Source organism: Schistocerca gregaria, chromosome 2 (genome assembly GCF_023897955.1).
Source record: "Schistocerca gregaria isolate iqSchGreg1 chromosome 2, iqSchGreg1.2, whole genome shotgun sequence".
Classification (NCBI taxonomy): Eukaryota; Metazoa; Arthropoda; class Insecta; order Orthoptera; family Acrididae; genus Schistocerca; species Schistocerca gregaria.
The window spans coordinates 534023358-534047903 of NC_064921.1; the positions used below are offsets into that span (position 1 = coordinate 534023358).

General features: G+C 39.0%; 1 protein-coding gene across 2 annotated transcripts in view; it reads left to right on the plus strand.

The window, feature by feature from the left end:
• The first annotated feature begins 206 nt into the window (after positions 1-206).
• LOC126330529 (putative 3-methyladenine DNA glycosylase) overlaps positions 207-24546 on the plus strand; it is a 78401-nt gene continuing 54061 nt past the window's right edge. Inside the window, exons 1-2 of one of the 2 annotated variants that reach the window (XM_049996365.1) lie at positions 207-415; positions 7975-8152. The gene's annotated coding sequence lies outside the window, so the exon portion shown is untranslated. The remainder of the gene's footprint in view (positions 416-7974; positions 8153-24546) is intronic. The other variant, XM_049996364.1, reaches the window with a different exon arrangement.

Here is a 24546-nt window from a genome sequence, read left to right on the forward strand (position 1 = left end):
AACGAAAGAAAAAATAATGTAAAAAGTAAGAAAAAACAAAAAGACGAAATCGACTACTACTGAGCATGATGAAAATAGGTCAGCTTCTGCACTTAAATGGCGAAACAGTACATCGCTCCCCCCACCAACTGTAACATTAGTAATTTCTTCCCGAGATTCCTTGGCCTTGACATTCCGTTCTGTTTCTGTGACGGCCAGTCTAATATAGACTGTGGTTTGAACGCCATCCTCTGTTCCGTCAAGTGTGAGTCGATCTTACATTTCTGCCGCAATTTGAATGGCTTATATCGACTGCTCGATTTTTGTGTGACGAGTATCGATTAGTCTAGTTGTGTTTATTATTATCTAGTTGTGTTTATTATTTAGAATAAGGCGCGGTGTTCCTCTTTTGTTTACGCAAATTACTTATTAGAGTGTGAGTAGTGGTATAATTTTACAGAAGCGCATTACTATTTCCCATTTGTTATTGAAAGTGATTTAAGAGAACATGTCCATAATGTAAAGACGATTGTGATTTATGTACCTTGGAGATATGATCCTTTAAAACGGAAGTTATTTTGTGTAATTGAAAACTATGCTTTATAGAGATAACAATTAACTATGGTCATAACTGGATAGTGTTTGTGCAACTGCTCAAAACTGTAAGGGTGTACTGATTACTTCATATTTTTTTATTTTCTTTTTTTTATCCAAATTACGGAGCAAGGCCGTTCTCCCACAGCAACATAGAACAACAATTATTTGCGTAAGGCCTTGCAGTCGTCCAATAAATTGGGTGCGACGTATATTTCCCGATTTCATGATCAGTTAAAAAACTTTTTACCTCTGTGCAGTTGTTTTCGTTTGTACTTGTATAAGCTCGAACACGTCAAAGATGGGATGCGAAATTGGTTGTAGTTCTGTTGAGGCAACCATCACTTCGTTTTTCTTAAAGTATTTAGGGAATCCAAAAACCTTGCTCGTTTCTGATGCATGTTCAGTTCCTTAAATACTTCTCTGCTGCACACAGCGAGTGTGTGTATCCTATTTATATCTTAAAACTATGAACAGCTTACATCATAAACAACTTATGTACACAGTTTCAATGCAAAGCTATATTGCAATTTGGTTCCATTTGATATTCAATTAACACCATTTGACATTCAATTAACACCACATACACACTGCTTCTCCAACACTTCATCATTAACAAAATTTTGCAATTTTCCACGTTAGTGTCTCTTCACAGAATTGCTACATGTATACAGTAATCTAGAACAGAACTAGATAAGATACAAAATCAACAACAGAAGCTTTTTTTTGCAAACACACATAGTAAAAACAGTACTATTAGGATATAAATATACTCAGTATTTAATTAAGATTAGCATTATTGAGAACCAACATATCTACTTGAATTTCTCAAGTAGAAAATATGACAATAACTTAATTTGCACCTTCTGAGGGTGCTCCCGACACTGTCAAGCTTGGTCCTACCACACTTTTGCTGTTTTCTACATTTCCTCAGTCTAACACAAATTAATGTTGTGTTAGTCCTATCTGTTTTAAAGCCAGGTAAATTTCTAGTCAGTAGACTGTTGTCATTCAAGTGTTTACTGACTTTGTAGAAATAGTGGTATGTTTTAATAGTTTTTGCGTGTATTCCTGATTCCATTTTCAGCTACAATATGCCTTTTGAAATTTGTAATCTCTAGAGAAACACTTCACAATTTATATTACATGACACCGATGCTTTATTTACATCTGCTGACATTCAGTTCAAGCTTTTGACCATCATTAACACTTTTCATGGTACAGGCAGGTTTTGCACACAATTTTTTCTGATTTTTGGAGTTCAAGATTAACATGTGAAGTGTATTTATAAAATAATTCTTAGTGTCATACAAGAGTTTTCAGTGCCTGTTGTGACCCATGTAATGGATATAATAATTCCACATATTAGAATTCTGACTAGTTTGTTTGGAAAGTTCATTTCAAAATAAGCCAAATATGCTGAAGAAAAAAAAAAAGATTGTTATAGCACTTCTTACTAGAATTCATTGATTATACTCAGTACATAGCCACCACAATTTTCAATAGAGGAATTTATTGGATGTATCTTGTTTGATGAGTGGTGTCACTGTTGGCAATTAAAAGGAAGTTGTGGCAGCAGACATGTTAGGTTGTATGGTGATAATTCAGTTGTGTTTGTGAAGCCAGTAAATGTGTTACTACAAGTTACAGTTTTCTATAGCTGTGTAAATAGTGTAGTGGCTGCCATAACTGAGATGCTTGTCTTCACTATTTTGATGACATCCAGCGTTAAAGCTGAAGCTGAGTATCATAGCCTTCACTTACGGTAGCCTAACAATACTCCATTGATGCAGTAATTATCCTTGAGCGCTGTGAGCTTGTTGTATGTTGTACATCATTTATTCGATTGTGCTGTGATTCTCACTGCAGTTATTGGTGATGAGACCTCAGCTGCTGGTAATGTGGTGTCTACATCTGATTATTCTGCTATTCACAATTAAGTGCCTGGCAGAGGGTTCAGTGAACCACCTTCAAGCTGTCTCTCTACCGTTCCACTCTCGAATGGTGCTGTGGGAAAAACGAGCATGTAAATTTTTCCGTCTGAGTCCTGATTTCTTTTATTTTATCGTGATGATCATTTCTCAGGTTTTCGCAATCCGAGGAGAAAACTGGTGATCGAAATTTCATGAGAAGATCCCGTCAAAAAAAAAATAGTCTCTTTAGTAGATCTATTGTACCTTCTAAGTGTTCAGCCAATAAATTGCAATCTTCGATTTGCTCTACCCACAACATTATCTATCTGACCGTTCCAATTTAGGTTATTTGTAATTGTAATTGCTAAGTATTTAGTTGAATTTATAGCCTTCAGATTTGTGTGACTTATCGCATGATCGAAAGTTAGCAGCTTTCTTTTAGTACTCGTGTTAATAATTTCACATTTTTCTTTATTCAGGGTCAATTGCCACTTTTCGCACCCCACAGATATCTTATCTAAATCATTTTGCAATTCGTTTTGGTCATCTGATGACTTTACAAGACAGTAAATGACTGCATCATCTGCAAATAATCTAAGAGGGTTACTCAGTTTGTCTCCTATGTCATTAATATAGATCAGGAACACTTCCTTGGGGAATGCTGGATATTACTTCTGTTTTACTCCATGACTTTCCGTCTGTTACTACAAACTGTGACCTTTTTCTGACAGGAAATCACAATTCCAGTTGCACTACCAAGGCGATATTCCATAGGCACACAGTTTGGTTAGAAGATGCTTGTGAGGAATGATGTTAAAAGCTTTCTGGAAATTTAAAAACATGGAATCAATTTGACATCCCCTGTCAATAGCATTCATTACCTCATGACTATAAAGAGCTAGTTGTGTTTCACAAGAACGATGTTTCCTGTATTCATTCTGACTGTGTGTCAATAAATCGTTTTCTTCAAGGTAATTCATAATGTTCAAACACAGTATATGTTCCAAAACCTTACTCCAAATAGACATTAGTAATATGGGCCTGTAATTCAGTGGATTACTCCTGTTTCCCGTTTTGAGTATTGGTGTGACTTGTGCAATTTTCCAGTCTTTTGGTGCGGAACTTCCTTTGAACGAGCTGTTGTATATAATTGCTAAACATGGAGCTGTTGCATCAGCATACTCTGAAAGGAACCTGAGTGGTATAGAATCTGGACCGGAGACCTTGCCTTTATTAAGTAATTTAAGCTGCTTTGCTACACTGACGATATGTACTTCTATGATTCTTATCTTTGCAGTTGTTCTTGATTGGAATTCAGTAATATTTAGGCTACTTTGTCGCCTTTGGTTAAGGTGTTTTGGAAAACCGTGTTTAATAACTCTGCTTTAGTGGCACTGTCATCAGTGGCTTCACCAATGTTATCGTGCAGTGAAGGTATTGATTGCATCTTACACTATGAGAATAGCAGAGTCGACCCTTTAAAGGAGCTCTTAAGATTTGGACACTGCCAGCCGCTTTGCCCGATCCCATTTCTCAGAGACACAACCAGGAGTACATATGATGCCATATTCCGGTTTCTAGCAAAAGAAGACATAAAAATCTAAAATGGATTGAACTTAACTAAAGAACTTTATTAACAATTAAATTTTTAGCAGTCAACTGTGTTTTCTAATCTGATTACAATAATTTTGATCTAAAAACATATGAATGTATGCCCTAAACAGTACGTATAACGAAGGAAAAAAAGTTACCTTGTCATATGTGTCAGTACATTTATTGTGATGGCTAAAAAGTTTGTATGCCAGAAGCCAAGTTTAAAAAAAAAATTCGTCTTGCCACTGGTGTGCTTTATATATGACCAGAAACTATGTGGGTTTTCTACCAGATTCCGAGAAAGAGTTTCGTTATGGAATTTATTGAAAGCATCTCACATTTAAGCATGTGCCATGTTTAAAACTTTGCCAATCTTGAGTATTTTGCATTCTTTTAAATTTGGCATACTTTCGTTGCTTCTTCAACAGCGATCTAACCTGTTTGGTGTACCATGTGGGATCAGTACCATCACTTATTGATTTATGTGGTATATATATCTCAATTGCCGTCGATACCATCTCTTTGAAACCATTCCACATCTTTTCTATGCTTATGTGATCAGCTCGGAAGGGGTGGAGACTGTCTTTTTAAAAAGGTGTTAAGAGCACTTTTATCAGGTGGGGTTTTTTTTTTTTTTTTTTTTTTTTTTTTTTTTTTTTTTTTTTTATAGATGTACTTTTCGTTTCTTTTTGATAGTTGTGGTGCTATTCAGCCTGGAAGGCAACTGCCTTGTGGCCACTAATCCCTGTATTCATGATGATACTCCCTACCTGTCCAGGATTGTTTGTTGCTAAGAGGTCAAGTATGCTTTTGCAACCATTTACTCTTTGGGTGGGCTCATGAACTCGTTGTTCAAAATTATTTTCTGAGAAAGCATTCAGTACAATTACGCCAAGTGTCTGTGATTGTGACTTAGCTGCCTTTGAAATTATTTCAGGCATCTATGACATGATTTAAGATGTTGATGTCATGATTTCAGCTACCCATTATACGACTTTGTTGGCAATCTCTACAAGGGAAATAGCTGAGTAACTTGGCACAGTGGTTAGCATACTGGCCTCATATTTGGGAAAAAAGGCGCTTTAAACCCGCATCTGGCCATCCTGATTTAGGTTTTCCATGATTTCCCTAAATCACTCCACCAGATCAACCAACCGGCAAGGGAATTGCTGAGATCAGTTTAGACATACTTTTCATTCCAGTTGACCCATAGTGAGAGACCCTGTGGGAGGTGGAAAATGTCAGAAAACAACAATGCACACTAAATATTTACAAATAAGGACAGATATGCTAATGTACTTTCCACAGATTCCATATGAAGTTGCCCTTGTGGATGTGGAACTGGTAAAAAAAAATTATCGTATGCATATTTAACTTTAAAAGGATGTAAAACTTGATGTGATTCTTCAATTTCTCCAGGCATGTTTTATGACGAAATAAATCTTGGGCGAACAGCCTGATATGAGTGTGCATAGGACACAATATTTCGGCAATCGACCACATTGCCATCATCAGGTGCACTGATGTGAGGGGAGCCACAACTAAATTGTGACAGTGGTTACATCCTTAGCAAGGTGTGGAAGCCCGCGATCACCGAGATTAAGAAGAAAAAGGATATTTCCCAGAGTGTGCCGACTTCGGGAGAGGAGGGGAGAATAACGAGAGTGGTGCTGGCAGACCCTCCTGAACGAGAAGACCTAGGATGAAGCGCCTAGACGGCAGGAGAATTGACGCTGTACTTGGACCACGCGCGGGGCGTGGACCGCACCGACTCATAGGAAGCACCTGAGGGAGGGGCGGGAGGGGGATTGTCCTATATATACATGGCGCCGGCTCACCGCCGGTCAGTACATCAGCGCACCTAATGATGGCAACGTGGTCAATTGCCAAAATATTGTGTCCTATGCGCACTCATATCAGGCTGTTCACCCGAGATTTATTTCGTGATGTAAATCTTGTCATGAAATATTAAACATTCAGTATACTTAGGTGCATATGATAATTCTAGGGTATTGCAGCCATGAGTCATGCAAATTAAGAAATAACATTTTATAGCACTTATTTACATCTACTGCATTACCACACAAAACTTGTGCAGAAGTCAGATTGTATCCAATATTCACATTATTGGATATTGTTAACAGTATATACGCATTAATTGGTTCTGCTAAGAAATTCATAAATGAAACAGAAGGAGTTGGTCACCAATACATCCTTTAGACTCTTCTCAAGCTTAACTTTATTATTAATTAAACTTCTTATGGCCGCTGACGTATTATGGAAAATGTATATTGCTGAATAGTGGACATCTTTCTGAACCAAAGTAAGTGACTTTAAATATTTGTGAAAAGTTATTCTTATTTCTAGTACTGATTCCATGAACTGTGGTGTTAGTTTGAAAAAGAGGCATATTTTTAGTGACAAATTTCATTAAGGAATAAATATATTGGGAAGTAATAGTTGGTGTCCCCAGATCCTTAAACAGCCCTCTTCAGAACATTCTTGAGTTCATGCCACAAATAATTTGTGTTGCACGTTTTGCGCTCAGAAAATTTTTAGTTAGCCTTATGATTCACTCCATGAAATAATCCCAATTCACATTTTGGAATGAAGGTAAGCAGAGTACACCAGCTCTGTTTTATTTGTATATTACCTGTGTCTGACAACATTCACACAGCAAATAGAGATTTGCTTAGGTACTTCAGTAGTTCTGTGATATCCTCGTCCCAGTTAAATTTACTGTCAAGTTGTAATCCCTAAAATTTGACACTGTCAACTTCTCACTTGTAATCATATTTTAGGTGTGTGCTCACAGGAAGCCTAAAAGTTCAACCTGTGTGTAGTAAGTTTCTTCAAGGTTTAGTGAGAGAGAATTGGCTAGGAATAATATACTAGTGTCCATGACCATCCCAAGGCCATACTTGATTTACTATTTGTTGCAATGTTTGTTTCACACTTGGCATCTGGTAATGTTACTGTTGAAAGATCATTGATATACTCAAGAAAAAATAAGGACTTAAAATTTAACCTTGGGGGACACCACATGTTTTGGTTCACACTGGATGATACTTTATAACTTAATACATGTTTCTTTCCTATTGACACCCTTTGTCTTCTGTCAAGGACATAGGATTTGAACCATTTTGCAGCATTTCCTGTTACACTGTAGTATTCTAGTTTATTTAAAAGGATGTGATTTACACAGTCACATGCCTTTGACAGATCGTGAAATATACCAGTAGCCTGTAATTTACTGTCTAATGAATTACGTACATTCTCATTGTATTTGTAAGTATCCTTCTCAGTATCAGAACCTTTGGAAATCATAATTGTAACTGGGATAATATTTTATTTGTGATAAGGTGGTTAAGAAGATGATTATATTATCTTTTCTGAAATTTTTGAGAATGTTGGCCAAAGTGAAATTGGACGGAAGTTTGATGGTATTCCTTTATTTCCTTTCTTACACAAAGGCTTAACTTCTGCATATTTCAACCAATCAGGAAATGTTCCACTGATAAAAGGTTGTACACAAATAACTTAAAATGCCACAAAATTCAACTCTGTTGATATATTACCATAGGCACTAAAATTTTTGATTTTAAGCGTTCTATGGTGATCATTACTTCTACTGATGTTGCGAGAGTTATATCAGTCAGATGGTTTCTCAGAATATTGTGTGCATCTGAAAAGGTAGAACTTGCAAAATCACTGCATATCTTTTCCAGTGTTTGTTTGTTACTATCTCGAGATATTCTAATGACGTTTCCAGTTGTCTCATTTGAAACTGCCATATTTACTGATCTTTCAATGTTTTCAATATGAATTCATTGTCAAATTTGATTCCCCATACCCAAGCAACATAATTTTTTTCAATATTAATTTTAAATTTTAGAAGCAGATCATAGCAGTAAGCAGCCTGATACCATGCTGATGTATTGGGGATGTTATAAGCAAGGCAGAGATACAAACGTCAAGAACAGCCAATAGATGACAGCACTAACAACTCTGAAACATTACTAAAACAAAAACTGACAAACTCTCAGTACATCCTTTTGAATAAGAGGATTTGGGTAAGAATTTTCTTGTTATTGACACCTTCAAACACACTAAAACCTGCAAATTTCAGGGCACAGTGGAAAATACATGTTCTGATTGGGGACATAAATGTACTGACAGTGGTATTACTAGCCAACGTAAATGTGCAGTATTGTAATTTCAGTTTTGTTATGTGGTTTCTGAGTTAATGTATACACTACTGGCCATTAAAATTGCTACATCACGAAGATGACGTGCTACAGACGCAAAATTTAACTGACAGGAAGAAAATACTGTGATATGCAAATGATTAGCTTTTCAGAGCATTCACACAAGGTTGGCGCCGTGGCGACACGTACAATGTGCTGACATGAGAAAAGTTTCCAATTGATTTCTCATACACAAACAGCAGTTGATCGGTGTTGCCTGGTGAAACGTTGTTGTGATGCCTCGTGTAAGGAGAAGAAATGCGTACCATCACATTTCAGACTTTGATAACCGTCGGATTGTAGCCTATCACGATTGCACATTGGAAGCGTGTATTCGTCATCGCCATACTGGTGTATCACCCGTTGCTCTACCCTTCATTCGATCCCTGCAAAACCCGACATTTCAGCTGGATAGTGCACGACCGCATGTTGCAGGTCCTGTATGGGCCTTTCTGGATACAGAAAATGTTAGACTGCTGCCCTGGTCAGCACAATCTCCAGATATCTCACCAATTGAAAATGTCTGGTCAATTGTGGCCGAGCAACTGGCTCATCACAATACGCCACTCACTACTCTTGATGAACTGTCATATTGTGTTGAAGCTGCATGGTCAGCTGTAACTATACAAGTCATCCAAGCTCTGTTTGACTCAATGCCCAGGCATATCAAGGCCATTATTACGGCCAGAGATGGTTGTTCTGGGTACTGATTTCTCAGGATCTATGCACCCAAATTGCATGAAAATGTAAGCACATGTCAGTTCCTAGTATAATATATTTGTCGAATGAATACCCATTTATTATCTGCATTTCTTCTTGGTGTAGCAATTTTAATGGCCAGTAGTGTATATACACTTCTGGAAATGGAAAAAAGAACACATTGACACCGGTGTGTCAGACCCACCATACTTGCTCCGGACACTGCGAGAGGACTGTACAAGCAATGATCACACGCACGGCACAGCGGACACACCAGGAACCGCGGTGTTGGCCGTCGAATGGCTCTAGCTGCTCAGCATTTGTGCACCGCCGCCGTCAGTGTCAGCCAGTTTGCCATGGCATACGGAGCTCCATTGCAGTCTTTAACACTGGTAGCATACCACGACAGCGTGGACGTGAACCGTATGTGCAGTTGACGGACTTTGAGCGAGGGCGTATAGTGGGCATGCGGGAGGCCGGGTGGACGTACCGCCGAATTGCTCAACACGTGGGGCGTGAGGTCTCCACAGTACATCGATGTTGTCGCCAGTGGTCGGCGGAAGGTGCACGTGCCCGTCGACCTGGGACCGGACCGCAGCGACGCCGGATGCACGCCAAGACCGTAGGATCCTACGCAGTGCCGTAGGGGACCGCACCGCCACTTCCCAGCAAATTAGGGACACTGTTGCTCCTGGGGTATCGGCGAGGACCATTCGCAACCGTCTCCATGAAGCTGGGCTACGGTCCCGCACACCGTTAGGCCGTCTTCCGCTCACGCCCCAACGTCGTGCAGCCCGCCTCCAGTGGTGTCGCGACAGGCGTGAATGGAGGGACGAATGGAGACGTGTCGTCTTCAGCGATGAGAGTCGCTTCTGCCTTGGTGCCAATGATGGTCGTATGCGTGTTTGGCGCCACAATCAGGACTGCATACGACCGAGGCACACAGGGCCAACACCCGGCATCATGGTGTGGGGAGCGATCTCCTACACTGGCCGTACACCTCTGGTGATCGTCGAGGGGACACTGAATAGTGCACGGTACATCCAAACCGTAATCGAACCCATCATACTACCATTCCTAGACCGGCAAGGGAACTTGCTGTTCCAACAGGACAATGCACGTCCACATGTATCCCGTGCCACCCAACGTGCTCTAGAAGGTGTAAGTCAACTACCCTGGCCAGCAAGATCTCTGGATCTGTCCCCCATTGAGCATGTTTGGGACTGGATGAAGCGTCGTCTCACGTGGTCTGCACGTCCAGCACGAACGCTGGTCCAGCTGAGGCGCCAGGTGGAAATGGCATGGCAAGCCGTTCCACAGGACTACATCCAGCATCTCTAGGATCGTCTCCATGGGAGAATACCAGCCTGCATTGCTGCGAAAGGTGGATATACACTGTACTAGTGCCGACATTGTGCATGCTCTGTTGCCTGTGTCTATGTGCCTGTGGTTCTGTCAGTGTGATCATGTGATGTATCTGACCCCAGGAATGTGTCAATAAAGTTTCCCCTTCCTGGGACAATGAATTCGCGGTGTTCTTATTTCAATTTCCAGGAGTGTATATATATAATGTATGCTCTCACAAGCATACACTAAATTTCTTGCTACTTCCATTGTGAGTGGGCAGTATGTTGTACATGGCAGATGGAGTTGTAAGAGCACCGCCTATGTGTTCATTTCAAATGGTATGTAGTGGTTTGCAAGATAATCCTCAATTCCTCACTGAAACCAATTCCTGAAATGTTGTAGGTACATTTCTAACTACCCATCAGTACTCCTGGGAATTAAACTAGTGATTGTTTCATAGTCCTTGTTTTACACTTCAAACTGTCTGGCATTACAATAACTATCTATTCCATGGTCTTCCTTGATTCCTTTTGAATCAATTCTCCTGAGTGATACCAATTCTCAGCTTGGAACCACAACTTCGCGAGGTTTACATTGTGAATGATGTAAGCAACCTGTTGTTAAATGTTATCCATGGGTCTATGTAAACTATCCTGTTTATTCCGAATTTCTTGCAATTTCTGAGGGCGCGATTAGGCGATAACCTAAGCACACAGTCATATTTGTAATTGTGGTTCTCACAAATATTTTGCTGTTTTTCCCCGAATATGGCACAATTTCTTTTAGGACATTTTTTTAATTGATTCCCTGTTTTATTATTATAATTTTTTTTTTTTTTTTTTTTTTTTTTTTTTTTTTTTTTTTTTTTTTTAAGCTATATCTTGTTCCTGTCTGTTGTGTTCCCTATATTTTACTATTACTGGGATTCTAAGGTTCTTACAGTACACATTACTGTCTTCCCAACCAGAACACTATTTTCCCATGGTTATCTGTTTAGTTTATATATTTATGACTATCGGATCCAGCAATGCTTTGCAATTGCTAAATATGTATGGGAAATCTGCAGACATCTTGAACAGTATCTCCATACATCTTTTCCTGCCCTCTCCCCCCAAATCTCTCTGTTCCTTACTGATTGAATGTTTAATAGATTATTGTATAAAAATCTGAAGTAAATCTGCCAAGACCTTTTTGAGATTTGTGGTAACTACATTTGCCTTCATGTATTACATATAAATGTGTATTTTATATATATATGACAAAAACATATAACCTATGTCCGTCCGAATGGTCATTAATGCTTTGTGTAAAAATTTGTAGTAAATCAGTCAAGAATTTTTCAGGATTTTAGCCGACAATGTTCCTCCTTTATATATTACGTATGTATTTATATATTATATATATAACTGTGAAACTCATTTTTTTAAATGAAAATGTGACAATGGAACTGTGAAACTGAATGCATATTTTTTAAAGTTTCTTTCTTATACAAGAAATACCATGACCATCCACAATTACGAAGACGACAAAAGAAGTTAACCAAATCGATTAGGCTGTTCTCAGATGATGATTTTTCACACTTGATTTTAATTTTTGTCTTTCACTGTGGATTTTCCAAAAATTTTCTTTCATATAAACTGTGCCCTGACAGTTACAAACAGAACAGGGGAAAAATCAACCAAATCTGTCGATCCATTCTTAATTGATGATGTATCATACTTTCGGGCAATTGATGCTATTTTCTGACTTTTTCATATATTTTGCAATTGATTTTTGTTAATATAGATTAACAATTTCCATGATTTGATAATTTATCATTACATTTTGGGTTCATGGAAACATTTACAAGTATTGGTCACCATTTTGATATCTTTTGTGTGTGTTGCATCTTTGGATTTGGTATGACATCACTGGTCAAAGCTGATGGGTGGAGTTGTATGCTGGAATTTATCCTTTCTTCTCCCTTTAGGTTTATATAATTTTCTGAGGTAATCTGTGGCTACTCATTCTGTTAATGTGTTAATACTATTTCTTTTCCATTCTCATATATTATTTGTTGCCTCATTTTTAGATGGTTAGTTCATTTATAACGTCATTCTGTTTCATCTCTGCATTTCTATACTGCTTTGAGAACTCTCATTTCTGGTGCCTGATTTCTATTTTCGTATCCTTTATATGTGTCACATGACTCACTTACAATTAAGTGGAAAAGTAATAGTCTTACAAAATTTCAAACATTTTTCTTCCTCAATGTATTTTTCAGGCGCATATGGCTTCTTCCACATACACTGGACTATTTTGCTCATTTCTTCTCTGTGTCTCTATCATATTCATATATAATTACACATAGTTGTAATGTATGAGTTGGTCTAATATTTCAATATCAGCAACAGTTTTTTATCTTCTTGGGTCCATTTTTTTATTTTATTTTATTATTTATTTTTTCGTGTTGATATCTTTGGGTTGTCTACTTCTAGCTAAGTGATCAGCGTGTCTGACTGCCATTCATAGGACCCAGATTCAGTATCCGGTACTGGGATGGGGTCCACTCAGCACCAGGGTGCCAGTTGAGGTGCTTCTTGAATGAAAAGTAGCAGCTCACATTAGAAGATGATACAGCAACCATTCTACACTTACTGAAATCAAACTGGAGTTAGTAGATTTGTTCTGTGCTATCAAATTTGTTTATTGAAGCTCGCAGCCTGGATACATTTCAAACACTGACAATGTGGCTAAGGCATCCAGCTGCCTTCCTCATGTGTGCTTGGTGTCCCACAATGCTGACAGGGTGGGGTGTGACTGAGTGGTGGCATAACACCACTCTTTCCATCAGTGACATCCTGTGGGCTCGGTGGCTAAGGCAGCAGTGGCCGAGGTGCAGCTGATGTCTTCAGCAGCACTGCGATGGCTGTGACCCACTGTAGGAGTGTTGTGGCCAGCGGGCTATGTCCAAGGGCATGGCTGGCCCTGCAGCGCTGGTAGCTCTGTGTCTCATGTCTAAGGGCAGGCTGCTCTGACACGAGATCGAACTGTGGGCCCTGTACAGCATTCTGGATAGCCTCTAAGTGTCACAGCCATGTGGTGATAGTGCTTCAATACTGATACAAGAATATTTCCGTTAAAAACTGGCTTGCTTGGGCTTTGCCATGCCTTGCGGTGTGTGCACTAATTGCTTTCACTTTTGCAAGTGTAGGAAGCCGTCTGTCTTCTTCTGCTTAGGTGCTGCTGTGTCAGCTATTATCACATCTTGCCTGGTTGGCTCACTTTGCATCACACTACGGCTGTGTTGTGTTTCGTAAGCCATAACTTCCACACCCGCCTGCAACTGGTTCAGCTGTTATCTATTTCCTACTTTGTGCGTTTCTGACCTAACTCAGTTGGTGCTCCACAGTACCCTCCTTCTTAACAAGACCTGATCCCTCTGGTCTCCTTAACTAGACTAGTCTTACACTAGAATGATAGGAGCTGGTGGCTGGTCCAATTGGCCCCAGTCCATTCTTTTGAGATTACTTTTATCAATGTATTCCTTTAACAGGGTTCCCAAAGGTTCTGGAAACCAGAGGATTACAAACATGTCAGGGAAATTTGGAAAAAAAGAAAACACTGGAAAAAATCTCAGTTTTGTCAAGTAGATGAAATGGTTGGTTCACCGAGGTGTCGTGCGTCGTTGCTGGCTGGGAACAGCTGAGTATGTACACCACTTCCCTACTCCCTCATTCCTACTGCTTCTCATATTTCTACCATTCCCCTCAGCTTGCAGTCAGTGCAGCTAACACTTCTTGCCACTGGGCTAGCAGCTACCGATGAGATGTAGGGAGGTATGAGGGGTGGTTTCATTGGATCTGATTCTCAGAGACTGTAGACTCAGTGGCCCGGTCATGTGTGCACAAGTTGTGTCCAGTGATTGTGTGAATGTGTGTGTGCACTCATTTTCTGGTAAAAGCTGTGGCTGAAAATTTAATTGTGAGAATGTGATTGTCTTTTCTATGTGCCAGTCTGCGACTCAGCAATAAAGTTAGTCAAGAATGCCTTTAAAATAACGATGGCAACAGTATCAACAACTCACTGAGTTTGAATCGTGTTGTGTAATAGGGCTACAAGAAACTTGGTGTTCCTTCCGCAGTACTGCAGAAAGACCTGGCAGGAACACAGTCACTGTACATGATTGCTAGCAGCAGTAGTCTTGGGGAAAGTACGGTAGCAAGAAGACCAGGCTCCAGACGATCATGTGGCACTACCAAGGAGCAGAACCATTGTGTTCATCATATGGCTGTGGTGTATTATACTGCATCTGCAGCAGCAGCAATTGGAGCAGCAGTTAGCACCACAGTGAGACAACAAACTTTTTACAAATTGGTTACTTCAAGAAAGCTCCAAGCCAGACACCCAAGAAAGAGCTCATTGAAGGGTGGAGTGGAGATCTGTTGTGTTTCTGATAAAAGCTGGTTCTGCCTCATTGCCAATGGTGGTTGTGTGTTAGTTAGGAGGCCATTTGAGGGCCTGCAACCAACCTATCTGTCTGCTGGACACACTGGACCTACACCTGGAGTTATGTTCTGGGCGTAATTTCCTATAACAGCAGGAGTACTCATGTGGTTATTCCATGCACCCTGACTGCAAATTTCTATGTCAGTGTGGTGATTCAACCTGTTTTGCTGCCTTTCATGAACAGCATCCCAGAGGGTGTTTTCCAACCAGATAACACTCACCCACAAGCCACTGCTGTAACCCAGCATGCTATTTCAGAGTGTCATCATGTTGCCTTGTCCTGCTCAATCACTAGATAAGTCTCCAGTCAAGCACGTATGTGACATCAGCAGACGACAACTCCAGCATTAACCATTCCTGTATTGACCAAAAAAGTGCAACAGACATGGAACCCCACATCACAAACTGATGTCCGGCACCTGAACAACATAGTGCATCCATATTTTTAATGTACCTTATTAATGTACCAGCATTTCACATTTGCAAAGGCTTTTATCGTGCTTACATCAACCTGTGATCTTGGAACGTTAATCATTTAAATGTGTTACATAGAAAAATGTTTCCTGAAATTTCATTACTCTACATAACTTGTTTCTTGGTGTTGCAAATTTGTTTTCCATCAATGTATTACTACAACCTGTAGAAGGTAACATAGATAAGTATGAGAAGATGCATTACATCACTGTGAGTTTTGGAAATTTGATAGTCAACTAACAGTACACACTACTTCCAAATTGTTATGGAAACTTATTTTCCAGCACAAAGCAGGCTTTGGTCATTTGCTTTACTGGAAAGGCAACTGTCCAATATATGTACATTTGTGAATGTCATAATGTCACTAGACACTAGATTTACTTTCATCGAAAATGATTGTAAACAGGGAACAAAACAACTTGTTATGTCAAAAATACTTCTGTGCTGAAAGTTCTTGCACCTCAATCAAATAAATGAGTGTGGAAGCTTTCTTCAGGGCTATCACTTGCAAAATAGTTTGTGATTCACTTAAATAACAAAGAAAAATAAAAAATAAACATTAATTCAAACTTTAATAGCAGTGAAACCAAAATTTAACCTATGACTTAGCAGGACCACAGAAACAATTTCAATACATTCAAAATGTAATACAGAGAACTGAAAGAATGGCAATAGTAAAGCAGTTATTATCTGTTTAGATAAAGACAAGATACAGACAACACCTCAAAGCCTATAAAGAAAATGCCCACTACAAAAGATAAATAGTAGCATCTTACAGCTTAAATGGAGAAACTTTGATCAACACAATTTTATGTAATATAATAAATATTCTCTCTCTCTCTCTCTCTCTCTCTCTCTCTCTCTCTCTCTCTCTCTCATCTGTCTCCTGGTGCCGCCCGCCCCCCCTTTCTGTCATGTATAGTTGTAAGAAAACTCATTTCGTTGACATCCGAAGTTCCTCCTCACCCCCATAGATCGACCAAAATACATGAAGAGCACAAATAAGCCCATAGTTGTTTGCAGGATCAACCCAGTACTGGCTAACTTCCTCATAAAATGTACTAATAAGCATCATCAGGACTGTTAGTGTTGGACTATGAAATTTAAGTATATGCTTTGCTAAGAACTGTAATGAATTACATACTTAATTGGTTGGTACAGATCACTCAGAAAAATGTTTGTTGTTCTCTTACAACCACAAGTTTCAGTTTTCTTGTGAAAGAATAAGGGGGGGGGGGGGGGCAGTGCTATTATGAATGTAACAATTTCTCTGTCCGTTGTTGTTGTGGTCTTCAGTCCTGAGACTGGTTTGATGCAGCTCTCCATGCTACTCTATCTAATGCAAGCTTCTTCATCTCCCAGTACCTACTGCAACCTACACCCTTCTGAAGCTGCTTAATGTAGTCATCTCTTGGTCTCCCTCTACGATTTTTACCCTCCACACTGCCCTCCAATACTAAATTGGTAATCCCTTGATGCCTCAGAACATGTCCTACCAACCGATCCCTTCTTCTGGTCAAGTTGTGCCACAAACTTCTCTTCTCCCCAATCCTATTCAATACTTCCTCATTAGTTATGTGATCTACCCATCTAATCTTCAGCATAGAACAATCAAGATGCGTAAAGAAGAGCACTAACCCATACTTTGTTGAAGAAGCAACCCAGTACAAACTAATTTCCAAATAAAATGCACTAATTACATGTAAAAAGCACCACAACCTAGTGGTGTTGGACTATTTAACTATGAAATTACATGCTTTGTCAAGAGATGTAATGAATTAAATAAAATAGAAAGAAACTTCCACATGGGAAAAATATATTAAAAACAAAGATTCCAAGACTTACCAAGCGGGAAAGCGCCGGCAGACAGGCACATGAACAAAACACACAAACACACACACAGAATTACGAGCTTTCGCAACTGGCAGTTGCTTCGTCAGGAAAGAGGGAAGGAGAGGGAAAAATGGAAGGATGTGGGTTTTAAGGGAGAGGGTAAGGAGTCATTCCAATCCCGGGAGCGGAAAGACTTCCCTTAGGGGAAAAAAAGGACAGGTGTACACTCGCACACACACACACACACACACACACACACACACACACACACACACACACACACACATATCCATCCGCACATACACAGACATATGTCTGCTTGTGTCTGTGTATGTGCGGATGGATATGTGTGTGTGTGTGCGAGTGTACACCTGACCTTTTTTTCCCCTAAGGGAAGTCTTTCCGCTCCCGGGATTGGAATGACTCCTTACCCTCTCCCTTAAAACCCACATCCTTTCATTTTTCCCTCTCCTTCCCTCTTTCCTAACGAAGCAACTGCCAGTTGCGAAAGCTCGTAATTCTGTGTGTGTGTTTGTGTGTTTTGTTCATGTGCCTGTCTGCCGGCGCTTTCCCGCTTGGATGTAATGAATTACATGCTGTATTGGTTGCATAAATCACTTGTAATAGCATGTGTTGAACACTGACAACCACAAATTTCATTTTCTTGTCCAAGCAGACAAGTATTATGAGTGTGAAAGCAGCAAAAATTCATATTTTCTAATACTTCAAATTAATTGCCAATTTTTACTTACAGCTCTTCACTGATAATGACTATAAGATATGAAACACACTATCCATGTAATACATTCTCACTGCCCGAAGTGGTAGAAGTTTAGAATATATGCATACTGAACAACAAACAACCGATTTACTAATCATGTAAAATACAGTAATTTGTTTTACTGTATACAGGGTCAGACATTGTTCCACTACACAGATCCAAAGACATTTTCATTATTAAAGAGGCTGTTCAGAGTTCATTATCTGTGGGAAACATTTTCTAAACACACACATACACACACTTCTTTTTCATATTTCTGTCAATATAGGACTTCAGAAGAGGAGAAAATATATGTTCTCACATTTAAATAAATGACCTAGAAGATAAATTTTTGATTTGAAACAGTAAGTTTCCATTTGTATTGATAATAATGACATTACAATTACATTTACAGTTTTTCTTCATTCAAACTCTGTAGTTTCCTCATTTTTTTTTTTTTAAAAAAAAACATTAACACAGTTATCGTACATTTACTTCACATATCATTAATAAATGTATTTGTTGGAACAAGTAACAGCTCACTTAGTATTTTCTCTTTAAAATGTCCATTTTCACAAGTGAAGTGCAGTAGGAAGGAACCTAACCTGTTCTCTCTGGCTGTTGTCAAACTAATTACAAGTTTTCTCTGATTGTTATGTCTCAAGAATTCAGCTTCACTGTGACTTTCAATTAACTTCTGTACTGTTAAGTAGTTCACCTGACAGCATTCACCATATCCGAGTGAGGATACAACAGACCTCCCATATCCATTCCTGCTGTTAAAGTATCATTATCAGTACTATCTTCAGGCAATGCTTCCCTGTCCAAAATCATGACTGAAGCACAAAATTCAGATTTCAGTCTCTTCAGAGCAGTCAGAGTACAGTAGCCATATAAATAAGTAGGAAGTAGTTTCTCCACCTCCTCCACACCTGTAGGAGGACATTTAATATGAATTGCATCATTAATAGTTGATGTGGATGATTCATTAGTGGCTTTCATATCAACTGGAAATTTAGGGAGCCTGCTTTCATCAGTACTTGTCAGAGAAACTGTCATATTCTGAAACTGGATTGTAAGGGAAGAAGGTTTTGATGTCTTATCGTAATTCAGTTTCAAAGACTTTTAAGGATACTAAGTACTGTAAACATGCATATGCTCTGTAGTTGCCAAATCTTCCTAGAAGCACTCATCTGTATTCTACCTAACAGAAAGTACTTGAAGTCAAGTTCATTTGTACAGTACTTGCCCATTTCATTTATCCTATGAGTGGTGTTTGATAGTGCCCAACTGGGTGTCTTGTGTAAGACAGTTATTATTTTAACCCCATCTCATCCCAAACATCTAACCAGTTCAGAAGCTTATTCAGAAATAAGAAATTATCCTTGTTTCCTTTCACTATCAGTAGACGCTTAAGTGACTCTTCCAGACATTCATCTTTGCATTTTTTTTGTTTGATCACCATTTTTCAACTAATGTAATAAAATCGGTAGTACTCTGATATTCATACAGATTTTGTTCCTTGCCTAAAGGCAGAAGCCCTCTGTTCAACCCATGGATCGAAAACATTTAGAGCATATGTTACATTCTGCCTTTCAAAATTTGGTAGGCAGAGAGATTTTATACTCAAGCCATAGGAGTACTTTGACTGATTTACTTTCCAACGCATGGAGATTCTTAAGGGTAGAAAATGAAGCTAATTTAGTGGAAAATTTTTGTCCGTGTTTTCAAAATTAGGGTATGTGAGAACCTACAGGGAATTTTTCTGGGTGACCCTGTTTTTCCTAATGCTTTTCAACCCATGGGCACTGTAATAATAAAACAATAAGGATGAGCAAGGGTGTGAAGTATGGGGATAAACAGTACTCTTAACATTACTTTTTCTTCACTATGGTCCAACTTTCACTAAATTTTTCTCTTTCCAAGTAGTCAAATTTGCTAAATTCCATGAACCTTCTTCTTCCTTCAAACTGTCTATATGTACGTAGAGATTAAGATACTACAGCAGATAAATTGGTATTTCCAACCTTACCTTTCTTGCCTCAGGTATCTCTAATTTATTCTTGATCACTCTGAGGTACTGAGGGCAGTTGGAAATTTCACAAACAATGATTGAAGTTAAAGACTCATTCAAAAGAACGGAGTGTATCAAAATGAATCATCTGATTTTTAAAAAATCATAACTATTGTGTTATTTGAGATATGTGCATGAAAAATGTACTGTAGGAAATAGCAAACTCTCAAGTTTTACATGCTTCCACTAGATAACAGCTGTGTGCTCCCACTTCAGTTCTTCTAAAATGACGTTGGGACAACAGAAAGTGTTTTTTGTTTACAGTTTATGCAGTGTGCCTCAGTAATCACTGTTCACCGTGACTTCCGTACTAGATATGGCATGGATCCTCCTACAGCACAGAGCATTAGACACCATGAACAATTCTGAGAAACATGTTGTTTGTGTAAAGGCAAGTCGCTGGGCCATCCTCGAGTGTTTGACACAGACATTGAATGCATCCGCCATAAGTCACAAGGCATCTGCAGAAATCCGTTCACCATGCAGCTCGACAGCTCAACATGTCCCTGATGTTTGTCTGGTGTTTGTTGCGTCAACGTTTACACATGAAACCATAGAAAAGTCAGCTACTGCAAGCTCTTCATGAATGCGACAAACAACAACGTGTGGAGTTCTGTAGTTTCGTTCTTGGCAAAATGGAGGATGACATTTTTTCCATGCTTAGTGTTCAGTGACGAGGCAACATTCCATTTAAATGGAAAGGTGAACTGTCATAATGTGAGAATATGAGGTACGGAACAACCACATGAAGTTGTACAACATGAGAGAGACTCCAAATTTTGATGTGTTTTGTGAAGTTTCATGGGAAAAGGTACATGATCAATTTTTCTTTGCCGAGAACATTGTTACAGGAAGCACAGATCTCGATGTGCTTGAGAACTTTCTTTTCCCATGGTTGGAGACTGATTGCAATGACTTCATTTACCAACAGGATAGGGCACCACCACACTGGCATCTGGAAGTGTGGGAATTTCTAAATTGATGGTTTACTAAATTGATGGTTTACTGAACGATGGAGTGGTCACTCTGGACCAAATGATTCTCAGCCTTACATTACTGGGCCTTCAAGGTCACCGGACTTGACTGTATGTAATTACTTCTTGTGAGGGTTTATAAAAGACTCAGTTTATGTTTCTCCATTATCGACAAAATTGAATGTGCTAAAACATTGCACAACAGCAGCTGTTAAAGGTGGAACGTATGACATGCTCTCTGTAGTGTCGGAATAATTTGAATACTGCATTGACACAAGCCATGCATCTCAAGGTGGACATACTGAACACCTATGAGAAGGTATTAAAAAAAGTAAAGAAATAAAAAGATTTCCCTGTTCATCAAAAATCAAAATTTATTGTATATGTTTATTAGTTTCAGAAATATAGAAGTGCCGAATTGGATGATTTTTGTAATACGCCCTTATTATGTCTCACAAGTTAGAAACCAAACCACATACTGTTGCTTTTAACGGAAATCTCTTGCTAAAGGCTAACATAATGTTTCATTAAACACTTAATTACTCTATGATGATCATTCTGCAAAGCATTCAATGCCAATATACAGGTCAAATAAATAGTGCCTTCAAAACTAACACGGAAAACATTGTTGCATCTATGCAACTGTGAAATACAACAAGCTGAACTTAGCAGTCAAAATTCATTTGCCAAGTAAGACTTCTGACACAAGATCAATACTGGTACCTGGTTACTATATCGTACAGGACTCCTGAAGGTATAAAGGAATCCAAAGATCTATAAGAACTCATTAAACATTCACTTACTTTGGAATATTTGTTTGGTGAAACGCTTCCCTATGAATGACAACAATCCACTTACAATGAAGGTTTCCATTTTTGGGAAGGAAAACCCATGGACCTTAGTTCCACTTGGATAATTTCCATTACAGTGAGGATCATAACACTTGTACACCATTGTGAAATCTCTCACTAAGATTGACAGTCTCAGAACAATAGTAAGTAACACGCAACAAGCAGCACTACAAAATCCACACTGTCAACAACACATGGCATTGTGTACCTGTCATGATGTCATTAAAGATGCTGGTGATCACTACATCTTGTTGCTTCACAAACAACACTTCCCCTTCCAGGTGCTGGTTCCGCAATGCTTCTACAGCGATGATGACCAATAGTCCAGTTATGACCCACATCATCTTGTTTCCTAGCACATCTCATATGAGGACGGGGATACCTATTATCCTTTCCTCGCAAACTCCACTGCTGCCCTGCAAAAACTCATTTCGCCTGTACTAAATACTGTGTGACACCTATATCTAACGTACAAAGACATTTATTTATTCTTATCTCCTAGGTCTTGAATCATATGGGCTTCCTATCATGGCTTCACCTACAACCTCTCATTTGCTTCTCTGCACCTTCTTTCTCAGTTTCCCATTCTAGTCCACCCCTCCAATTCCTGGGATAAACCTGCAGGCTCCGTCAATAAGGTTTCAAATGTCCTACATGTCCAATTGTTGTTCTTGTCAGAAACTGAATCTTGCAATTCACTGGTGACGTAGTGTCCACAACTTGATATGGCCCTTGATGCTCCCTTAAATATTTCTTCATCTTTCCCTTCAGAATATATGAAGTTAATAGCATCACCCATTGGCCAACCTTGTACTTCAGCACTCATACTGTTTGGCTCACTCCTTCCTCTTGTATTTCCAGTGCCCATGTATTCACCCTGCACACCCTGTTCCAAGTTATTTTTATCACCCTTGTAAATTCATTAACTTATTCTCCCTTCTTGCCATTCTTGGTTTTCAGCAGGTTGAACGATGATGACATTTTATGACCATATACCACCTCATATGGTGACAGTCCTTTATTTATGTACTGTTTTGAGTTGTACACGGAGACCACAGACTTTAAATAGACATCCCAATTGGTATGGTGTGTGTCCACATAGCACACTGGCATTTTCCCTATAGTTCTGTACACCCTTTCTGTTCTCCCATTAGCTTGAGGATGTAAAGCACTCGTCCTCAGTTTCTTCACACATAATAGCTTACACGGTTCCTTGAACAAATCCAATGTAAAGTTGGTTTTCTGATCTGTTATTGTTTCAGGTACCCCAACTAAAATATATAAAGAGTTCACTAATTCTGTGTCATTATCATTGTGATCTTTTCCACACATCTCAAAAAAATGATCTATAATTGTCAGTATGTATTTATTCCCTGCAGGTGTTTTTTTGAAAGGACCTGAAATATCAGTCCTGAGAAATTCAGATGTTGCTGATGCTTCAGACAATTTCTGCAATGGTAGTCTCATTTGACACAAATTTGCCTTCTGTGCACACTGTATGCAATTCTGCGCATAGTGGTTCATGTTCATCTTCCTGTCCTTCCACAAATACCTTTCTGCTACTCTCCTGTTAGTTGTCCAACATCCTTCATGACCTGCTAACAAATGATTATGTCTCTTTTGTGGCACTCTATGATTCAACTTCGGTAACACTACTGTTCATGGTCCCAGCTTCGTTTCTCTGCCCAGTAGCCCATCTTGCATAGAAAACTGTGATTGTTTACTAAACTGCCAACACTCTTCATCCATCTTCTGCATTTTCTGCCATTCCTTAAGCTCATTACCACCAATTTGCAACACTGCTACTTTTCTGTGAAAGCCAGCTGCATTCCCATGTTTCTTTTGCGGGCTTGTGTATGACCTCAAAATCAAACTTACTTAGTCTTACCACCAATCATGTCAACCTACCAAATGGGTCCTTCAGTCTCAGTAACAATTCCAATGCTGTATGATCTGTTATAACTCGAAACATTTTCCCAGAGAGATAACAATTGAAGTAGGTGATTTTGTTGATAATGCTCAACATTTCTTTTTCCATCTTGGAATAATTCCTCTCTGCTGAGTTCGGTTGCCTTAATGCATAGGTTACCAGGTCCTCTGCGCCCTCTATTTCTGGAAACAGCACACAACCAAGTGCGTGGTTTTATGCATTGCATAACAGAGTGAATTCCTTATTGAAATCTGGAAACACTAAGGTTGGACTTGTTAAAACTACTTTCAGTCTCTCGGAGCATGTTGAGAAACCTCTGGCGAAACAAATTTGAAACCTTCTTCAGTTATTGTGTCAACAGTATAGCAACATTTGCAAATGTCTTTGTAAATCTTTGGTAATAGTTTGTGACTCCGAGGAATGATTGTAGCTCCTTCACTTCCTCAGGAACAGAAAATTGATACATAGCTTTATTCGATCACGGGTCTGTCTTAACCCCATCCTTATTTATTATGTGACCAAGGTACACCACCTCTTCCAACACAAAATTACACTTTTCCATAGTCAACATTAAATTTGCTGCCCTCAGTCTCAGGAATACTTCCCTTAAATGTTGTATGTGGTGATCCGTATCACTCCCATAGACAATTATATTGTCAAGATACACCAATCATTGCTGTGGTTTCAGTACTCTGAGAACTCCATCTAACAATCTTTGAAATTTCACAGGCATGTTCTTTAATAAGAAAGGCATCCTGCTGAAATGATGGTGTCCGTACAGTTGAGAAAA